We start from the raw sequence: 21,371 nt of genomic DNA, 5'->3' as shown, positions 1-21,371 counted from the left end.
CGGCACTTCTCGGCCGGACACGTGAGAACCGAAGAAGACAGTGGGTGTCATTACCCGATCGGGCTGCAGCCCGCCTCTCTCAGTCCCCTGCGCCGCTCTTCTCAGTGCCTAACCCGCAGACAGGAAATGGCGCAATATCGCAGCTCTCAGACCGGAAATGACATCATAAAGCCGCGCTCGGCCTCCGCAAAATCGGAACAGCCACTTGTGTCCATTTAAACGTAATGACTACTTTACTTTTCACACGTCTTTATTTTGTTTGTTTCGGCATCACCCATTAATTATGATTGAAATAACATTTTATTTACGTACTCCATCAATTGATTTAGTGAAAAACGTGAGATTAACTCTTTCGGCGTGCGCAATCACTGTCAAGCACCCAGGCACATCAAAATTAAAATGCACTTCAATGCAATCATGGTTTATTTGTACTGAAAAATCGCCCCTGATCCGAGAGGGTGATCCCGCACAGTGTGTGCTGTAGTTAGTCTATTGTCAAATTTACTTCGAAAGTGAAGAAATATTAGGAATTGATGTTATATTTAAAATATTTGCATTTTAAAAAGGGGACACATTTATATGCTGTAGCTTAATAACAACAATTTCATCTGGCAAAAAAAAAATAAAAAAATCTTATATTTTCGTATTTTACCTTTTGCCATTTAAAACCATTAATGAGTGTGCAACAACTTCGACTGCACCAAGTAATGGTGGTTTATTTCAAACATTCATTCGTCATCAGAAATGACAACATTGTTGTAACGTGCTATGCTTTTATTTTTTCATTGTCTAATTGAAGATATATTAGATCGTTTCTCTGGTCCACATCTCTTTGTCTTGTACCCCCTCAGCGATGGTATCATATTTCCTTTTCTTCAACCGGAAGACTGGTGGCACTTCACCCTGCAGGAGGGCTTTTGCCTCATTTGTCCAATGGGCAAACACTTTCCCGTGGCTCACATACGTGAAAAGAAATAACAGAAATAAGTACAGTATTCCAAAATTTCCAACAAAGAAGGTGCTGTGTTAATGTCATTTCAACAGTTTCAAAGACTTACCACCCAAGTTCAAAATTTTCCACCAACAATATGCACCACCACTTCCTCAAAGTTGGCATATCAGTCTCACAAAAATTAAAAACGTGTTAATACAGAATAACCACAAAGAGATTGTGTAGCACAATTGTAATGATTCGGTGAACTTCACTTACGATGTTAAAATCAAAGGGAGCATCCAGAACACCGTACAAAGCATACTACAAAAGAATAAATGAATAAATATCACACAAGACAAAATTAGGCAATTAAACTCACCTACCATCAACATGAAGATGCCACAGTCATTCCCATATGGCTGTCCCGGGAAACCCTAACAAAAGAATTTAGCTAAATCACCTCCTTGAAGTTTTGATACAATAAATAAGGAAACTTTTACAAATACCTGTATATCTGTTCCAATTATCTCTGTCCAAGTCCCTGCATTAATAGACTGGCAGAGGTTTCTGCATTTGAAAATAAAGCTCCATATTAAATACAGTAGTTAAACAATTATAAACGTTTTTCATGCAAACACAGCACACCAAACAGTCAAATGACTCATGCAAACACAACATTCTCCATTTCAGCAGGCTTTTTATAGTGCCATTTTATAAATTCAGCTTCACATTACTGTATTAATCATTTGGAATGCAATTCTGTTTTAAATGAAGGGACACCAGAAAAAGACTGAAACACAGGAATACCCTCTAAGAAAAACCAAACCAAGCTTTTCCGGAATGTCATGGAAATGCCATGCAGATAAGAACGGATATTGAATTTTGTCAGTGACCTCAAAAGCTCCCTCATCTCGTGATCACCAAATCCTAATTTTGTGTATGTACATTTGGAGTCTAGAAAGACTATGTCTCTCTGTAATGGCTTCAAAACCTATATAGTTCATGTGGAGGACATTAAAACAGTGTGAAAAGACAAAACAGAACAAAGCAGCATTTTCACATCAAGTTTCAAATAAAAGTAAGCACAATCTAAGAAAGCAGAATTATCATGCATGACACTACTTACAAATAAAACTATAATAGGAAGCAGGATTTTTAAAGACAGCCGTCAAAATGCAGATGCAGAATGTAAGTAACAAAAAGAGGAGTTTGTTGGGAAATGGCCAAGAAGACAGTGATGGTCTATCCGTTCCCAAAAGTAAATGGATTAGCCATGTCAATTTATGTAAACAGTCGTGATGCTTACAGATAATCATGCTTACTTACAGATAACATGAAGTGTCCAGGTTGCTAAATGGGAACAACGACAGCATCTCTGTTTTTGACGTCAATCTATTGGAAGGAAATATTAAAAGAAACCATGGAAACCTATCACAATGAAATACTGACAGAGCCGAGTGAGAAAGCACTTTCATCTTCTGATACTGTTTTATATATTGGATTTTTTTCCCCCCATACCAAAGTTTGTCACAAATAATAGGAATTTTGATTACTTAATTTGTTATGACTTGACTGTACTTAGAAAATCAACCAAACCCCAGTTGTTACTACTCATCCTTACAGGCAAATGCATGAGTGGGTCACATTCTGTAGGCTTACGCCATGTCGCGACAACATAGAGGTCGGCCACAAACATGTTCTTTCCCTGAGAAATACATCATATATTACACACTGACATACGATATATACATATAAACATACGCGCACACCTATAGAGCCTACCCACGTACCACGTGCTCGCTGTATGGTTCCGCCCACTTGTCCGTCAAAACATAGTGTTAACCTGTTACGGCTACATACATTTCTCCTATTTACGGCGTGTTTTTCTGCTCCTTAACATTAATAATCAAAATGGTGAAGGCGTGTGTGGCTGTTGGTTGCACTAACAGAGAAGATGGAAGGAGAGACTTGAAGTTTTACCGTATTCCGAGGGATCCAAAGAGGACAGCGAAATGGACGGCTGCAATTCGACGTGAAAACTGGACACCAAAAAAATCACCACAGACTATGTAGTAGTCATTTTATATCCGGTAAGATGCATTTAATATATATTTAGAGGGTTTTGGCCTGACAACCACAATTAAGATCATTGCTAGGCTAATCGCCGACAACATACGACGTAGTACGACATCGTTTCAAATTCAAGATGTTTGTGACTTCCCTTTCTTCCACCATCGTTATTTTTTGAATAATATTTAGCTGGTACCAAGTGAAAGAAACTGGCCTCGTCTACGGGGCTGACAAATAACCACAATTAAGATCATTGCGAGGCTAATTGCCGACAACATACGACGTAGTACGACATAGTTTCAAATTCAAGATGTTTGTGACTTCCCTTTCTTCCACCATCGTTATTTTTTGAATAATATTTAGCTGGTACCAAGTGAAAGAAACTGGCCTCGTCTACGGGGCTGACAAATAACCACAATTAAGATCATTGCGAGGCTAATTGCCGACAACATACGACGTAGTACGACATAGTTTCAAATTCAAGATGTTTGTGACTTCCCTTTCTTCCACCATCGTTATTTTTTGAATAATATTTAGCTGGTACCAAGTGAAAGAAACTGGCCTCGTCTACGGAGCTGACAAATAACCACAATTAAGATCATTGCGAGGCTAATTGCCGACAACATACGACATAGTACGACATAGTTTCAAATTCAAGATGTTTGTGACTTCCCTTTCTTCCACCATCGTTATTTTTTCGAATAATATTTAGCTGGTACCAAGTGAAAGAAACTGGCCTCGTCTACGGGGCTGACAAATAACCACAATTAAGATCATTGCTAGGCTAATCGCCGACAACATACACGTATGTATGTCGTGAGAGTGCTATCGCTAAACCATATAAACATTAAAAGCCTTAACTCCATTGACAAACGGCATGAAATACATTAGACTTGACAGTGGATGTTAGCAATAACAAAAGATTTTGAATTGAAAATTTCGTAACTCACCTTTCCAAGCACAAGATAGATTCCTGCCGAATGAGGACCTGTTTCACCCAACCAGCAACGAAGTATTTATAAGCCTCCAAGCTCTTGAAGTTTTTCAAATTTTTGTGGGAATAGGCTGATTTTGTGTGGACAAGATAATTGTAAATATCAGCGTAGCAGATGTCAGGCAGACAGGGCGAAGACAGTGGGTCGAAAAACATCGATTTGGGCATCAAATATGGATCTGGCGACTGTATAGAACGAAGCTTTTCCTCATAACGCCTTTTATGCAACAGATCCAGTGAGTTTGCGGCATCAGAAAGCACCGGGTCTTCCATGAAATGCATTTTAAATTCCGCCATCAATTGAAAACAATGCTAATACAGAGTCAAAATGACGGACAAGTGGGCGGAACCATACAGCGAGCACGTGGTACGTGGGTAGGCTCTATATGCGCCCATACATGCATACACACATGCTGTACAGTTAAAATGATACCTTTCGACTCCAAAAATATACTTTTTCGTACCTTTGAATGAGCTATTCGTTGGACAAGTTCCAAACATGCATTTCCTATCTGCAAAAAAAAAAGAAAAAAAAAAAAAGCATAAAAAGTTAGCTTTCACTTAATTGTAGAGGTGTCATGATGTTCTTTAAAGAAAATTTAAAAAAACAACAACTCACAGTTGATTCCATTTCCCTGTTTAATCCAAGGGTCCAAAAGTCAGAACGTGTCAGACAGGCTTTATTTGTTTGGACTATCAACTCCGTTTCTGGCCTCTCAATGTCCAAGATGTACGCAAGCTGACAGCAATATTGATTGTTAATGAAAGCAAGAGAAAATAAACATTTATGAGCCAATCCAAATTTCTAGTGAGCACAACATTTGTCTCAGACATAAAAACATACCAGCCGTTCTTGAGCAGGATGAGTTTTAACTGCCCATGAAGCTCTGCATGGTCTTATGCTCTCACAATTTGTAATGACCGCACAGTGGGTTCCACATTGTTCATTGTCTATAAAAAACAAAAAACGTGTTTAGCACAGTCAACAATTTAAAGTACTGATTATACTACTTACTTCCACTGGTATCTGTGTTGCACCCCTGTATGTGTAGGGGATGACTATCATTTGGGGGTTGTGATTTAAGTTCTTCTGAATGTGATTGAGGTCTTGGAGCTTGTAAAAAAATAAAATGAAATATAAATACATTAAAAACAATAGCACTTCATTTCAATAATATTGGTAAAAAAAACATAATCAAAGGAAGAAGGAGAAAGGATGTAAAAAAAGACAGAAAAAGATTTGATTTTACCAAACACAGCTTGTCCAAAGTCATTCAAGGTAATATCACTCAGTTGATGGGAGTCAAGTCCTTTCTGTAATTGTTTTTCCAAAAGTCTGGCATTTGTAGTCTTATTTCGGTGATGAACAATGTTTCTCATTAAAAAAAATATGTGTCGACGGTGCCATGTTGTTGAGAAAATAATTGTTTTTCTGCATGCTTGCAAAAAGCTGCTCAGCCACTTGGCTATTCAATGAACCCTGAAGTTCAGGAACCAGGTCGATCCTTCTTAGGATTTCCTGTGGATCTTTTGTATTGGTCTCATGAAATTTGTCATATAACACATAGTGGTCTGAGGAGCCAGTCAGAGGATGTCCATGTTTTTGGGGAGTTTGGGACTTTTCTGTCAACCATGGTAGAGAGATTTTGAGTTTTTTTTGCTGTGCTTTACTGATGTTGTCACTAAGTGATGCAGCCAGTCTGCCTTCGTGTGGCCTGAAAGGTAAGGCGTTTGGCAAACGGAGGTTGGCATGCGTTGTCAAGCCTCGTGCAAAATCATAGACGGAGACGTTTGGAAGATGTTTCCAAGATAAAAGGAGGTCTGTAAAATCCCTCGGAGACTCTGCCCTCAAGTTAAATTTAAGGCTGTAAACCACAGCATGAGGACAGAGGATCACTGACCATCCACCTTGAAAAAAGATCAAATAAAACAACAATTAGAACATATGCATACTTAGGCTCAATGTGTTACTGTCTTTATGTACAATCCTTACCAGATGCACCCCATATCTTTAGGAATATTTTATCATATGAATGTCTTGTCTTCATTTCTTCTCGTAGCCTAATGATAAGATCCATCCGTGATCCCCTACAATCTAGACTGCAGGCCTTGCAAAGTTTGTGCACAGTTGAAACCTTTCACAAATAGAAATAAATTCAGCAACAGCCTTTGTCAACACAGGCACTGTATTCACATTTTTCTCCAGAAAAAGAGAAAACACAAATTCAACAAAAATGCATATAAATTTACCTTCTGTTTCATTAGCTCATCAACAAGACGATCCTCTGACACCATGCTGACTTCAGTTTCAGCTGAGGATTTCGAAGCTGACAGTTTTTCGTACTCCGTGTTAAGCACAACCTCTGACTTTCGCGTATTCTTTCCAATCCATGGGGCCCAATACTCAAAATTTGGTTTAACACCAAAGGGGTTTTTTGCATGAGCTGAAAACAAACCAAATAAAGGATTTAGAGTTTATTAGAATGAAAGAATGAGTTTACTAAACGGGGTCATGTGAAATATGAATAAAAAGAAATCCAAATACTTGGGGTAAATCCGTAAGAAATCATCTCCAGTTGAACATTATCCCAGAAATGTTCAATGTCAACTTCACCAGTAAAGTCTTCAGAAGCTTCCTTGATGTCACTCACTTATTTAAAGAAATACACAGACTGTTTACTATATACTGTTGTTGACATGCATCTCCACTTAAAAATACGCAATCAATGCTTACCGGGTAAATTAAAAACTCCCTTTTTGTGGAGGTCCATTACCACTACTGGTGGGTAGTATCCACAGCAGACACACGAAAAAGAATAATCGTGGTTTGTCAGTGCCTCAAAGTGGTAGTAAGCATGGCAGATGGTGTCTGGGGCAGGAAATTTTTCTTTCCTAAGACTTTCCAGTGAATGTATCACCTTTGATATTGATACATGGTTCTACAGGGGGAAAAAAATATTAATACATTGCAAAAACAAAGTCTTTCCCCCCTAATGCAAAAAAAAAAAAAAAAAAAAATTTGAATACCTGCAGGTTGTGTCTTAGGTACACACAAAGTTCAAGGCTCAGTACCAGATGATCATTAAAATTGTGTAGACCATCCTTCCATTCTTGATACCTGTAAACCATTTGGCACTGTGGACATCTCCTGAAATAGGTCGAAACATCTAGTACAGAAAAAAAAAAAAATTTTTTAATTAAATGGAGGAGTCTATCCAAAATACTTTTTTTTAAAATGAAATAATAACTTACTTCCAATCACACCATTCATGGTGACTATCTTAGCTTTTCCAGTAATTCTTGTGGATTTATGTAGCTGAACAGTGTCTGGCCAGACAGTGCAAATTGTCTGCTGGATGCAATTCTGCCATGTAGTCAGTAGTGGCCTTTGGCTGCAAAAGCTCACCAGGTAGGTCATCTGGAAGCTTTTTGTGAGTGTAAATGTAATTCGACAACTGCCTTAAGTTTTCACTCAACGGTGGATAAGTACTGTCATGCTTCTGATGGAGTGTGGTTGGACTAGGAGGCTGGGTTATAAACAGGTCACGATTTGTTTGGAATAAATGCCATTTGCTGATATTTTTGTGTAAACACGAACGCCTTGGTTTGGCACAAGGGCAATGCCATGTATTCTCAGAAGCATTGTATGTAACAATTAACCTTCCAAGACGGGTGTAATGACTCAGAACTGGCTCATATATGGAGAAGCACAAATGCTTTGTTGTCAGCTTAAAATCGACTTGTGCACAGAGAGGTATATGACTCATCTGTGCAACATGTTGTCTTTTAAGGCATGAGGCTTTTTTTGCCGCCCCAAAAAATTGAAGTGCCACCATTTCCTCCAAAACATTTGCCAAAAGTCTTTCTTCCTTCACTGTCTGAGTACAGTACTGTAACGAGCGGATGTGCTCACAGTGTTTAAATGGTAGACCACTTCTTACTGCCAAGAAGTGATATTGTCTGCACTCTTCCAACTCACACTCCACTTTGTGTTGATGTCCGAAGGTCTTATTTTGTACATGAACCGGTACAGAGAAACCATGCTTCGACTTTTGCACAGCAAAAATTGCGTTGTCTGGGTCCACACAGGCACTATTCAAATGATCCTGGACTGTAATATCCTTCGATTCTTTTTTGTGTTTTCTTTGGATGTGTTTTGGAATGTTATTCTTGAAGCACACAAGACTGCAGTGGGGACATTTGACTTTCTTATTATCCAGCAGCATATGCTTATCCTCCAGGGCAACTGTTGACATGGCACAGTATGTGTGGTCATCCATATGGGAAGGGCTCTCGCTGATGACTGGAAAGGGGGATACTGTCTTTAGGGGTGAGGATGTCAGTGCAACTAGGGTAGATGGGAGTGGATTCATCGTGGTCCCAGGAGCCAAGGCAGATGTATTCAGACTTCTCTTTTGACAAGCCACCAAGTGTTTGGCCATGTCACTTTTTTTTAGTACAGTCTTCGGACAGAAAGGGCAATGGAAATGTCCTGAGTTCCTGCATTCCAGATTGCATCTGCATATCGTTTTATCTGAGAATAAATCAAATGGGTAAAATGGTTATGTAGGTGAACCATGCAACGTACACGCCAGGAGGCTTAAAAACAACATACAAACTCACCTTCAAACGAAATGGAATTTTGGATGTGTACTTCCAAGTGTTTCTTAAACTTGCTGAATTTAGTTGCCTTTAATGAAGGACACAGCGGGCAGTGGTAGAGTGAACAGCAGCTTTTACACCGGTCAGCTGCTATTTGTTCACCTCTTGCAAGAATTGAAAGATGCATCTACAGAATGCAAAAATAATAATAATAAAATGACACAGATTCACAGAAAAAGCTTTTCTAGCTTTTTTCAGTTTTTTATTTTTAATTTCATTTTTTAATTAAAAAAAAAAAAGAAGATTTTCTTCATATGTAAACATACGAAAGACGAGACCAGACAAAACAAATGACGCCAAAACAACACCATAAAACAATAAAAACCGCAAGCTGGGAATAGCAGAAAAGTACATAATGAAAAATAAGACAGCAATACAATGAAAACTACACAAGGGAGACTGTTCATTGTCAATAAAATGTAAAAAAAAAAAAAAAAAAAAAAAAAAAAAAGAAAGAAAAAGAAAACAAAAACATAAGCAGCATTCGCAAATTCGCTGCTTAACTCTTTCACTCCCAGCCATTTTCACCAGAGCAAGGCCGTTCGCTCCCGGCCGTTTTTTCTGGATTTTGACTGATTTTGCAAGGCCCACAGAAAATTCTGTTCTATTGCTATATAAACTTTGAACCCACCAAAAGAAAGATTGGACTCTCTTCTTTCAGCAGAAAAAAAAGTAAGTTCGTATCTTTTTCCATTCTTTAGAAATCAGCATTAGAAAATAGCTTAGTTTGAGCAATTTTCCAATTTCTGATGAAAAAACGGAGAAAATGAGCTTTTTGTAAACGCATACATTTCAAACATAACTTTGACTTTAACAAAGCTATTTTTTGCATTAGTTACACCCCAAACATCTGAATAATGTTTTCCTTTTACAAAATACTATGAACAACCAGACAAATAGAGCTTTAGATAGAATAGTAACGATTTATTCACACACAACGACTGAGAGATGACGGTTTGTCGCCGAGATGACGCCGTTGTCGCCACGTCAGCTGTGTAAACTTTTCCCTCATCGTTGTCTGTCTCACAAAAATGGATTATTTTTGCATTTCTGCGGGGTCTGCTAGGCGAGCCGCTCCACGGGGGGGGGTTTCACTCGTTTTGCACCATCGTCCAGTGCCTGGTGTCCCAGGCGTCCTCTCGTTGTTTTGTCCGGACGGAGCGCCGCCTGGGCTCAATCCGCCAGCGCTTTGACAATGCTGGCCGGCCGTTCACTGCTGTTGAATCGGCTTGTCTAGTCTTCCAAAATGCGTTACTGCCCTCCAGTGGCCAGTTTTATTGCTTTAAAATTGGTTTGGAGCGTTTTTCTTTGTTTCTCAGATACAGCGGAAGGTATATATGCTTCTTATAAAAAAAAAACGCAAAAGACGTATAAATACGGTTGCGGGACAGTTGAGCATTTAAAAATAAAACGTATTTATACGGTTCCGGGAGCAAATGAGTTAATGTATCAGTACGTACACAATAATAAAACTCGAACAAAGTTGTATAATAGTACATTCATTCATTCATTCATTTTCCATGCCGCTTATTCCTCACGAGGGTCGCGGAGGTGCTGGAGCCTATCCCAGCTAACTTCGGGCAGTAGGCAGGGGACACCCTGAATTGGTTGCCAGCCAATCGCAGGGCACAAGGAGACACACAACCATTCACGCACACACTCACACCTATGGACAATTTAGAGTGTTCAATCAGCCTACTATGCATGTTTTTGGGATGTGGGAGGAAACCGGAGTTCCCGGAGGAAACCCACGCAGGCACGGGGAGAACATGCAAACTCCACACAGGAAGGCCGAAGCCCGGGATTGAACCCTTGATCTCAGAACTGTGAGGCAGACGTGCTAACCACTCAGCCACCGTGCCGCCTATAATAGTACAGTTTTTTCAATTTATCTTCTGGATAAACACTTAATGTTTCCTTTGCAAGTGTTATTTAGTTTATTTAACATTTTTGAAAATGCATTAGTACGCTTTTAAAACTTTTTTTCAGTGCGGGCACTTACCGTGTTTTCTTCGCGAGCGTTGAAATGACTTAACTTGTTTTCGTCGCAAGGGTGACGACATTTCCGGTCTGAGGTGCCTGAGAGCTGCGATATTGCGTCATTTCCTGTCTGCGGGTTCGGCACTGAGACGAGCGGCGCAGGGGACAGGCGGGCTGCTGCCAGACGCCTCTCAATTTCCACGTTGAGGAGCTAAACGGCTACTTATAAAGTGATTTATTTACAGAGTTAGTGCTAGAATTAAGTCAGCTTCAGCCTGTCTATTTCGGCTCAGGTAAGCGCTAAATGCACACTCAGACTTTATGTACGCCAACGTAATCGGTTCTTGCGTTAGAGCAGTGGTCCCCAAACTACGGCCCGCGGGCCGTATCCGGCCCGCCTCCACATTTGGTCCGGCCTCCTGAACCCCCCCCCCCCCCCCCCCCCAAATAGTGTTATCTATTTCCTGGCTTTTTTTCTGTGAAGAAACCAAACAGGGTTATTTGGTTATTATCTATTTAATTAATAGTGTTATTATTATATGATATTATATCATATTATGTTATTATTTTTATTTTATTTTGTTGCGTGAAGAATCCAGAAAGGGTAATTTAATTGCGGCTTTCTGAAAAACAATACATTTTTACATTTAGGCACTGCTGCAATCGTCACACTGTTTCTGTTACAAACTGGCCCGGCCCCTCATCAGAGAAGGGAAAGTCATGTGGCCCTCACAGGAAAAAGTTTGGGGACCCCTGCTTTAGAGTGTTTGTCATCTGCACTTCCATTTGCTTTTCTTCATGTGCAGTGCTCCCCCTCCATGTTTGATCAAACTGCACTGATAATTTGAAATTGTTTTAAAATGCATTAATCGCAAAAATCGGAGGACTAGATCACATTTCAGAGTGCAGAGATCACAGTGGATGCTATAACAACCTGGTGTGTTGAAGGTTGGTCATTTATGTGCCTATATTTTGAAATTGTTGCCTTAATTTTGTGTTCTTTTTCACCGTCCCCCAATCAGGCTGAAGCAAATGGTCAGAAGTCCACACATACCTCAGTCTCTGCAATTACAGGTATGTCTCATACACTGATCAATGAATTATTTAATATTTGTATTTGTTGGGTTGGGATAACAAACATGCATTAATGTTTTTACAGATGGATTAAGAAATTAATTGTACATCTCAATTTGAATGTTAAAAAAATAATCAGTTACATTAATTTAAAAATAACTCATTATTACACAGTTTGTGAATATTAAAATAATTCATTGCAGATTTTAATTTGTGATTAAAAATAATGGTACATTTTAATTTGTAACTGTTAAGAAAAAATGTAACTTTTTTTTCTAACAAGTTCTCAATGCTGAAATTATTATGTCTTTTCAGGTCAACCAGAGCAGTATTCTCTAATGCAGTGGACTTGTAAGTACTGCACATTTTCTGCTGGAAAGAGCGGCTACTTGCTTAAGCATTACCGCTTAAAACATGGCAGAAACAATGACATTTTGCGGCTCTCTTCGTCTCGTTTTCCTCGTTCTGAACAATTCCCCCTCAATGGGCTGAATAGTAAAACCAATGAGCCCAGTCTACCGCTGACGTCATCCACCTGTTGGGGACGCTAAAGCCCTATAATGGTAGGCGTGGCTAACCGGCAGATTAAAAGACTAATTTCTCGTCATCTGCGCTTTGCTAAATTGTTGTATATAGTCGAATCGTCTCAAAATATGATTCTAATTCACATAATAATGCCATTTAAGACTTTTTTTCTGGTGTCATATGCTCTTTAAAAAACAGGTGTGGGCAAACCTGGCCAAGCGCTACCAGGTACGTGACTAAGACAGGCAGCTGGAAAGAAATGGAATAGTGGCTTGACCATACATTTGAAGTATACCTATATGTGTTTTGCAGGACAATGACATCAGGACATTTCTGCAAGTGGCCACTGCATTGGATCCAAGATTCAAGCATAAGGTGGCTGACGTTGTCTGGGCTGAAGAAAGTTGAAGCTGATGGATGAGCAGGTACAATGTCATTATGCACAACTGCTCTTTTAAGCTATTAAAGATCTAATTATGTTCTTTGTAGTCAACAGCAGAAGATTGTGCAGATGACGTTGCCAAGGAGGCAAAGCCTGACAATGATGAAGTGGAAAAGGAGGAGGAAAGTGTAAGTGTATTCTTTCTGAAATTATAAAGGCAGTCAATCCTAATTCTTAATAATGATGCCGCCTTTGGATGATTTCCCCTTTTACTGAAAATACTAATGCATCTTGTTTTTTTGTTTAGCAACCACCTGCGTGCAAAATACCCAGAAAGACCCCACTGGAGGAGCTTTTCGCGGAGGAAGAGGCAGAGAGCAAACTTTTACAACAGAGCTCTATGTCCATCAAAAAACGGGCGGACATTGAGCTAAATATGTACCAGGAAATGCCACTAGCTGTTTTGTCTCTGGACCCTGCTGCATGAAGGTGGAACGAAAGACAGACATTTCCTTTACTGTCAAATCTTGCCTTCTCGTATTTATGGATTATGGGTTCGTCAACACCTAGTGAACGTGTGTTCTCCCCTGCAGGAGACACTATTTGTCCGGAACGCTCACGGTTACTGCCTGAGAAGGCCGATATGCTAATTTTCCTGAACAAGAACTGTTTCTGATTTTTTTTTCTGTACCCGCTACTCTGCACCAAGTTACCTACAGTATAATGTAGAATTTGTGTTGTATATAATGTGTTGTCCGTGAGCTTTAGAAAAATAAACATTGTTGTGAAAGTGCACTCTTGTGGAAAGAAACTTCATCACATTCAAGTTTAAAGACTAATAGGCTACGTTCATACTACAGGTCTTAATGCACGAATCCGATTTGTTCGTGTTTTTCCGACTCGAGTGAGGCATTAACTTGACGGTCTGAACGTGACAAGTCGCATAGAACGGGACCATTTCAAATCCGATCTGGGTCACTTTCGTATGTGGTCTAAATCCGATCTGGGCCACATTTTTCCAGACTGTCGCGGCGGTCTGTACTGTCCAGTCCCGCAAATCGGATTTCATGCAGCAATTACGTCATCAAATAGCGAGAGAGTCGTTACCGTAGCGATGCACCTGTGCGTTATTAGCGCCTAGCTTGAAGTGAACAGGGCTTCTGGGGAAGGGCTGAGCTTGACAACAGTCATAAAAAATAAAAATGGGTTGAGGAAAAGCCTGAGAATGCTCAGTTTTCTCTCTGTTCCAAGTGAGCAATATTTCAACATTGCCTCCACGGCCGAGAGTCGGGACAAACTGCCCGTATGTGTGTGTGACGTGCACGGACAGTGCGTGCATGCTATCGATCCATATAAACTTTGAATGTAAGCCTAAACGGGGATTATTTATGTCTGTTATTTGTGTCCACCTTTTGAAAAGCAAAATATCATATCCCTGGAATGACGGATGACGTCTGTCATTTGTTTTGATGCTTCTGCGCATGCGGGTCTTCTTGCTTAGCGCGTGTCGGACTGCGAATTAGTGCGCATGCGTAATACTTGAACGGTCTCAATGGATAAAGGCAGTCTGAACGGGCACGCCAAAAAAACGGATATGACAAAAAATCGGATTCGTGCATTAAGACCTGTAGTATGAACGTAGCCATATTGATACACAAGTTAAAAATAGCCCTGTGAGAAGTTCATATAATTTAAAAAAAAAAATCAAGACACAAACACAACTGTGCAATTTAAAAATAAAATTAAAATATACATATTTTTTTAAAGAATCGGAATCCAGAATCGTTCGGAACCGGAATCTTAATTGGAATCGTTCAATTTGAAACGATGCCAAACCCTAGTTATAATAATTTGATATTAAAACCCTTCTTAATGTTTTTGTTTTAATAAAGTTTGTAAAATTATTTGAAGTGATAGGTCGCCATTCTTGTTACGTCGCAGTGCGTGACGTCACTGGTCCCGTTGCCAGTGACGACTTAAACAGCATTCTTTATTTTGGTTCAATAAAACACTGCTTTGGTGCTGAGGACTTTTTGTTGAGCCTGACCATTCCTGATGTAGTGTAGTGTTACTGTCAGGTAATGATACTGGCTCAAACTGGTCCATCAATCAGCTGTGATGGCAGCCTTTGTGACATGTTTTAGCTCAGAAATCAAAATTTCCTTTTCAACTGCATACCAAGCAGGAATCCATTGTTATCTGGTCTTTGCCTTTTTGGCAAAGCCAGATAATGTTATTCTGCGACTTTATTACCTGGTATTATGGCTCGTATCCACACGTCCGGAATTTTTGCGTGACGCAGGCTTTTTTTCAAACGGCCCCGAAAAATTTTCCGTTCGCCCGTAAACATCAATTTTCCGGAAAAAAAAAAGCAATTTTCAAAATGTATCTAGTCCTACAATTTTTTACCAAATTACATAATTTAGGCAAAATTTACGGTTCCCCAGAAATTTGACAAAAACCTGCCCATTCATTTTTAATGAGAAAAAAAAAGTTTCAAAATGTATCCTACAGTTTTTCACCAAATCACACAATTTGGGCATCAAAAATTCCAGGACGGTGAGGGGAATAAAAGTTATTAACACAATTTGAAAAAAATATACGGTTCCCCGGAAATTTGCCAAAAACTTGCCCATTCATTTTTAATGGGAAAAAAAGACAAGTTTGAAAATGTTACTAGTCCGTCAATTTTTGACGAAAACACACAAGATGGAAATCAAAAATTCCAGGATGGCGAGGGGCATAAAAATGACAAAGAAACATTTTTTGATAAAATGTACGGTTTCCCGGCAATTTGCCAAAAACGTGCCCATTCATTTTTAATGGGAAACAAAGAAAAGTTTCAAAATGTATCTAGTCCTTCACTTTTTGACCAAATCACACAATTTGGGCATCAAAAAATCCGTGAGGGTGAGGGGCATAAATTTGTATACAGAATTTTGAAAAAAATTACGGTCCCCCGGAAATTTGCCAAAAACTGTCCCATTCATTTCTAATGAGAACATTTCCCATTCACTTACAATGGGATTTCCAATTGAATTTACATGCCATTGATGCCATTGACGACCATGCATGTCGAATCTATTGATGCCAATGTACTTGGATTCAATTGACTGTATGGATGTCGATCCCATTGACGGCCATGGACGTCCAATTTTTTCCCCATTCATTTTCAATGGGGGTAAAAAACAAAATTTCCCCAATTCAACAGAAAATGACCAGATATCAATAGGACTTGTCCCCCAAATGTCCCCGATTCCATTGACGCTTATGGAGGGTGCTGCCAATGACGGCCATGGACGTCCAAATTTCCCATTCATTTCTCATGGCATTTACTTTGTTTATTGCCATTGACGGGCATGTTTCTCCATTGTATTGATGCCTATGTAAGTCGATGCCAATGACAGCCATGGACGTCCAAAATTTATCCCATTCATTTTCAATGGGGAAAAAACAAAATTTCCCCAAATCAACAGAAAATGACCAGATATCAATAGGACATGTCCCCCAAAATTTCCCGCTTCCATTGACACTTATAGTGGGTGCTGCCATTGACGGCCTTGGATGTCCAAATTTCCCATTTCTAATGGCATTTACTTTGTTTATTGCCATTGACTGGCATGTTTGTCCATTCTATTGATGCCAATGTACTTGGAGGCCATTGACAGCCATGGACGTCCCAAATTTTTCCCATTCATTTTCAATGGCAAAATATCCAATACCCCCCAAATTAACAGAAAATGACCAGATATCAATGGGACGTGTCCCCCAAACTTCCCTGCCTCCATTGACGCTTATGGATGGTGCTGCCATTGACGGCCATGGACGTCCAAATTTCCCATTCATTTCTCATGGCATTTATTTTGTTTATTGCCATTGACTGGCATGTTTGTCCATTCTATTGATGCCAATGTACTTGGAGGCCATTGACAGCCATGGACGTCCAATTTTTTCCCCATTCATTTTCAATGGCAAAAAAAATCAATGTCCCCAATTCAACAGAAAATGACCAGATATCAATGGGACGTGTCCCCCAAACTTCCCCGCCTCCATTGACGCTTATGGATGGTGCTGCCATTGACGGCCATGGACGTCCAAATTTCCCATTCATTTCTCATGGCATTTGAGCATGTTTTTTCATTCTATTGATTCCAATGTACTTGGATTCCATTGACGCCTATGTAAGTTGATACCACTGACGTCCATGGACGTTAAAATTTTTCCCCATTCATTTTCAATGGGATTTTTTTTTTTTCCTCCAAATCAACAGAAAATGACCAGATATTAATAGGACGTGTCCTCCAAACTTCCCCAATTCCATTGACCCTTATGAAGGGTTCCGCCATTGATGCCCATGGACGTCCAAATTTCCCATTCATTTCTAATGGCATTTACTTTGTTTAGAACCATTGACGCGTTTGTTTGTCCATTCTATTGATGCCGATATACGTGGATTCCATTGACGCCTATGTAAGACGATGCCATTGACGGCCGTGGACGTTCAAATTTTTCCCATTCATTTTCAATGGCAAAAAAAAACAATATCCTCAAATCAACAGGAAATGACCAGATATCAATGGGACGTGTCCCCCAAACTTCCACGATGCCATTGACGCTTATGAAGGGTGCTGCCGTTGACGTCCATGGACGTCCAAATTTCCCATTCATTTCTAATGGCATTTAATTTGTCTAATGCCATTGATAGGCATGTTTGTCCATTCCATTGATAGCCTTGGGCGGGGCTACGATCTGTATAGCCACACAGGAAAGACCAGGTTTAATTTCTCCAGAAATTGCAGTTTCTAGTTATTATTACTTTATTAATCAACTTATTCTCCGCGTTTTTTCGGCGCGCCGCACAGCCTATACCGCTGCACCGATCGGCACCGTTCTGGTATCGACACTTCCGGAATTTTCGTGTGACTGTGGCTTTTTGTGAAACGGCCCCGAAAAATGTTCCATTTTCACGTAAACGCCGATTTTTTTAAAAAATGTCAAAACGCTACTTGACCTACAATTTTTGACCAAATCACATAATTTGGACATCAAAAATTCCGGAACGGTGAGGGGCATAAAGATTGTATACAGAATTTGGAAAAAATCTACGGTTCCCCGGGAATTTGCCAAAAACATTCCCATTCATTTTTAACGGGAAATGTCCCCTTCAGTTTCAATGGGATTTCCAATAGAATCTACATTGCACTGTTGCCATGTATGTCAAATCTATTGATGCTAATGGACTTGAATTCTATCAACGCCTTTGTAGCAATGCCATTGACGGCCATGGACGTCCAAAATGTTTCTCATTCATTTTCAATGGGACAATTCCCCAAATCAACAGGAAATGACCAGATATCAATAGGACGTGTCCCCCAAACTTCCCCGATTCCATTGACGCTTTTGAAGGGTGCCGCCATTGACGGCCATAGACGTCCAAATTTCCCATTCATTTCTAATGGCATTTACTTTGTTTAATGCCATTAACGGGCATGTTTGTCCATTCTATTGATAGCCCTGGGCGGGGGTAAGATCTGTATCTCCACACGGCAAAGACCAGAAGTAATTTCTCCAGAAATTGCCGTTTCTAGTTTGGTTATACTTTCTGTGTTTGGGGGGTTGTATTTAGGGTTGCGTACCTTTGCCATCTCCCTAGGAAATATGAGAATGACAGTGAAACATCTGGTTAGGATTAACAATTAGATTTTCTCTTTGATATTATTGTTTTTAATTCAGACACGAGGACTAGTTTCACAAAGAAAAGTGGGGTAGTTTTCCATAAAACATTAAGTAGCCTAGTTACAAAATAACCTCGCAGAAAAAGACCCACCATGAATTAATAGTAGGCCTAATGTAGTGGTCTGCAGGGTATTTTTTTTCCGTTTACCCAACGTTTCTGCATAGAACAGTCCCATCTGAGAAGCACAGCTAAGCCTGAACAAATTCCATCTACCGAAAGTCAGGGGCATCAACTGTAGAAAAGGGATGTCACCCTTTAACGACAAACCTAGTCACTGCTCGGTGACATTGATCTATCCTCTCATGTGTCATTCTATTTTTTCCTGCCTCGATAAAGGGTGGCGCGACAGCCAATGAACTTGTGCTACCAGCCTCGGAACAAGTCCGGCTCTGTCTGTCATCATCGTGGCAATCTAAGTTGTCAAATAAACAACGAGGCATAGCATTTGCTTAATGTTACATGTCGATGTGAAACAAAGGGCATGTTGTGTGCGCTGTTAGTTATGGGACTATGTTCCTGGAGTATCCACTGTGCTGCCGCTGTCTCCACTACTTGAGCCACTTTGTATCCGCAATGAGTCGAAAACACGGGACACGGAGATGCGGATACCGTGCTGTGTTTGCAAATGTTTAATCATTTTACTGGTGTTCCCACTAGAGATGTCCCGATCGATCGGGATGCCGATCACGGCGTTTTCCAAGTATCGGAATCGGCAAAAAAATATCGGCCGTGCCTTTTTTTAAGATATATATCTTTTTAATTAAATCGCTATCCAATTGTATTTAACGTTACAGACATAATATGTTACACTCATCCAGAGGCTTTAGTTTAGGCTTAAGGTAGGGTTATCAAATTTATCCCGATATCGGCGGTAATTAAATTTTTCAAAAAATGTATCACGTTAACGCAATTTATGCATGCACTACACGGCCTACTCACGCATTGTCGCGCTCAATCTGTAATGGTGCCGTTTTACCTATATAGAGAGATAAAAGGCTGCATAAAATGAGTAGAGTGAATTTTGGCAGCCTTTGGAGCCTTTTTTGTAATTGGCTAAAGCCTTACAATCCCTCTCCCTACGATTTGAAATATCATGGGAAGCAATGACAGGTAATAAGGTAGTGATTGATCTTTTCTTAATGTCTTACGTTACTTTCCAACGCAGAGAAGATATATCAATTGGTAGCACTACACACAGTCATGGTTCCACTTCCCATCATGCATTTTTTCTGTTCACCCATAATAAAGTCATAAAAGAACCAAACTTCATGAATGTTTTTTGTGACAAAGAAGTAACTGTTCCAATCACTCTATCAGAGAAAAATCAGAGTTGTAGAAATAACTGGAAACTCAAGAGAGCCATGAAATTATGTTCTTCACAAGTGTATGTAAACTTTTGACCACAACTGTGTGTTGAGAAGCACACTGAATAAAGAAGTGTTGTTCCATTCAAGTCTCGGCCTTACATGTACTTAGATCAAGGAAGTACATAACATATATGATCGGGAAAAATTATCGGGAATGATTGGAAATGAATCGGGAGCAAAAAAAAAGCAATCGGATCGGGAAATATCGGGATCGGCAGATACTCAAACTAAAACGATTGGGATCGGATCGGGAGCAAAAAAAACATGATCGGAACAACCCTAGTAAAAATTCTTATTTAAGAATATTTCTTATGTAAAATAAGAGCACTAAAATAAGTGCACAATAGCTAATGAAGGCGCACGTGTGCGTGCCTGTTTACAGTTGCAGTTTTACCCTAGGATCACTATGATTTTGAATGTCAAAATTTAACATAAATTCAGTTTTTTTTCCTCCTCTATCAAAGGCTATTGCCACCAATTGCCTCTGTACGGCTTTCGCATTGAAGTTAACAATGACATGGCCACCTTGTAAGCAGCCATTGCTAGCAGATTTTGTTTCAAGAGTCGACGTTCTTCAAACAAAGGCACTTTTTTTATCCTCTTACAGGTTTTTTTGCCTTCACCTGCCACACGATGGCCTTTCTTCCTGCTGCAGCCTACACATTCACGTCAATCGGGCCACAACCACCATCGCATGCGAATTTTGTTTCAAGATCAAAAGTGACAGACTTGTCCGTGGTCTTTGAAATGTGGCGGTGCAAGGAATGCCTATAATATAAATGATTTTGTAAATCAATAAAGTTCTTGCCTCACTGGTTGTCAAGTTTAAACTGCGTACTCGTTACTAGGGTTGTTCCGATCATGTTTTTTTGCTCCCAATCCCGATCGTTTTCGTTTGAGTATCTGCCGATCCCGATATTTCCCGATCCGATTGCTTTTTTTTGCTCCCCATTTCAATTCCAATCATTCCCGATAATTTTTCCCGATCATATACATTTTGGCAATGCATTAAGAAAAAAATGAATAAAACTCGGACCAATATATACATTCAACATACAGTGCATAAGTACTGTATTTGTTTATTATGACAGTAAACCCTCAAGATGGCATTTACATTATTAACATTCTTTCTGTGAGAGGGATCCACGGATAGAAAGACTTGTCATTTTTAAAGGATAAATGTGACTTTGTATATTCATTCATTCATTTTCCATGCCGCTTATTCCTCACGAGGTATTGTGACTAAATATTGCCATCTAGTGTATTTGTTGAGCTCACAGTAAATGATACTGTAGCCATGCCCAAATGCATGATGGGAAGTGCAACCATGACTGTGCGTAGTGCTACCAATTGATATATCTTCTCTGCGTTGGGAAATAATATAGGGTGTTTAAAAAAAGATCAATCAATACCTTGCTTCCCCACATAGCTTCCCACGATATTTCTAATTGTAGGGAGAGGGATTGTAAGGCTTTTGCCAATTAAAAAAAGGCTCCAAAGGCAGCCAAAATTCACTCTACTCATTTTACGCTGCCTTTTAGCTCTCTATGTAGATAAAACGGCGCCATTACAGATGGAGCGCGACAACGCGTGAGTGGGTCGTGCAGCGCATGCATTAATTGCGTTAAATATTTGAACGTGCTACA

General features: G+C 39.7%; 1 long non-coding RNA gene and 1 pseudogene across 1 annotated transcript in view; both read right to left on the bottom strand.

Moving 5' to 3' along the window:
- Nucleotides 1–778: 778 nt before the first annotated feature.
- LOC130917962 (uncharacterized) lies at nucleotides 779–8,095 on the bottom strand (annotated as a pseudogene).
- A 197-nt stretch (nucleotides 8,096–8,292) lies between these two features.
- Nucleotides 8,293–21,371, bottom strand: part of LOC130917964 (uncharacterized) — a 28,523-nt gene continuing 15,444 nt past the window's right edge. The window contains exons 2-3 of the long non-coding RNA XR_009063542.1: nucleotides 8,622–8,787; nucleotides 8,293–8,532 (exon numbers count right to left, since the gene is read on the bottom strand). This is a non-coding gene — a long non-coding RNA (uncharacterized LOC130917964). The remainder of the gene's footprint in view (nucleotides 8,533–8,621; nucleotides 8,788–21,371) is intronic.

Source organism: Corythoichthys intestinalis, chromosome 6, assembly GCF_030265065.1.
Source record: "Corythoichthys intestinalis isolate RoL2023-P3 chromosome 6, ASM3026506v1, whole genome shotgun sequence".
In the NCBI taxonomy this organism is placed as follows: domain Eukaryota; kingdom Metazoa; phylum Chordata; class Actinopteri; order Syngnathiformes; family Syngnathidae; genus Corythoichthys; species Corythoichthys intestinalis.
Note: the sequence above shows the minus strand (reverse complement) of the source record. Positions and strands in the feature narration are given on the sequence as shown.